This window comes from Suricata suricatta, chromosome 4, assembly GCF_006229205.1.
Source record: "Suricata suricatta isolate VVHF042 chromosome 4, meerkat_22Aug2017_6uvM2_HiC, whole genome shotgun sequence".
In the NCBI taxonomy this organism is placed as follows: Eukaryota; Metazoa; Chordata; class Mammalia; order Carnivora; family Herpestidae; genus Suricata; species Suricata suricatta.
In genome coordinates, this window is record NC_043703.1 from 12621940 (window position 1) to 12623719 (window position 1780).

Consider the following 1780-nt stretch of genomic DNA (forward strand, 5'->3'; position numbering starts at 1 on the left):
CAGCCAGGTCGGGCACCAGCCCCAAACTTCCAGGGATCAGCAGTCAGGTGCATCTTGGTACCCTTGTGTCTGGCTGAGCTGTGGACACACATGTATCTACTGAGTCCCAGCCTTCTCCGCAGTCCTTTCGAGATGATCCAATCTATACTCTGCCTCAGTCTCCCTCGTGAGCCAGGAGGCTTGACCTAAACCCCGCTTCTATTGAGGAAGGAAGCCCGAACATTTTCCCGAGCTGTGCTCTGGTCTCTGTTGTTCTAAGCACGGACTAGATAGTCTGTTGATGGACTGATTGCCCAAGACCTGACCAGCTGTTGAGGTGCCCCACCATTCAGACAGAACTTACCCAGATACTGATCTCTGCCCCAAGCAAGTGGTTTTCCATGCTCCTTTGGACACAGTGGGCTGGCCTTTTTCAGTCTCTTACACAGGGACTGGCCCTCCAGCATTGGCAATTTCCCCAACCCTGTATTTCTCAGGCTTGGTTTTTATATCTGTCCTTGTCTTAAATCCCAGCATCCATGTCAGTCCCCACCCCCCCAACCCTTTGAATGTATACATAAACACACATACATTCATTCTAGCTGTGTTGCTTTTGTCTTAGTATGCCTTATGGCCAAGCCTGCCAAGTATTTTACACATGAATTTAAATTTTGTGTTTCCCTTGAGTAATTTCCTTTTTAAAGTTTATTTATTTTGAAAGAGACAGAGACAGTGCGAATGGGGGAAGAATAGAGAGAGAGGAGACGGAGAACCCCAAGCAGGTTCCATGCTGCCAGCGCAGAGCCCGATGTGGGGCTTGGACTCACAAAATGGCGAGATCATGACCTGAGCAGAAACCGAGAGTCTGATGCTTAACTGACTGAGCCACCCAGGCGCCCCTCCTTGACTAATTTCTTATGTGATGATTTTACATGATGTTTATTTATGTAATTGGTCAGAGAATTACCATGATTTATTTTCTAGTATTTGCCTCCATACACAGCCATTTACAACTATGCTGTGAGAACTTCTAAACCCTCTTTTTTAAAGTTTTTAAAAAATGTTTATTTATTTTTGAGACGGGGGAGGGGCAGAGAGAGAGGGAGACACAGAATCTGAAGCAGCTCCAGGCTCCGAGGTACTCGACGATGGCTTGAGGACCCTCTTCCAGGATGGCTCCCTCACATGGCCATTGGCAGGAGGACCCAGTTCCTCGACACGGGGACCTTTCTCCACAGGCTTCCTGAGTGTCTTCAAGACACTGCTTGCTTTTCCCACCCACAGGGAGTGATCCAGCCTAGCCTCAGAAGGCACACACTGTCATTTTTGCCACAGCCTATTGCTTACACAGGCCAGCCCTAGTCGGTGTGTGAGCAGATGGCCAACGGCGTGCAGGTCGGGAAGTGGGGACCCTGGGGACATCTCGGGAGGGATTACCAGACCACTTTAGCTTCAGATTTGATCAATTCAGATACAAAACTCTAGACCATCCAGCTCCTCTTTTCTCTCCGGTCGTCCCATGGGCTCGCTGCTGAGTCGTTTGAAGATGAGCTGCTCTTGATTTGACAGTCAGCTGTAGTGAGGGGTGGGGGTCTTGTGGTATAAGCCTCCTCATTGTAGGTGATGGATGGGTGCCACAGGGCTCTTTTCTAAAGAGCAGGGAGAGATGAGGCCACCCCCGAAGGACATCCTCAAGATTCAGTTGACTTCAACCGAAACTCGTAGAAGGAAGGAAACAAGAGAAAGGGGATGGGAAAGAGAAGCAGACTAGGTTTCTCAGAACCTCAGGCTACCCCCAGAT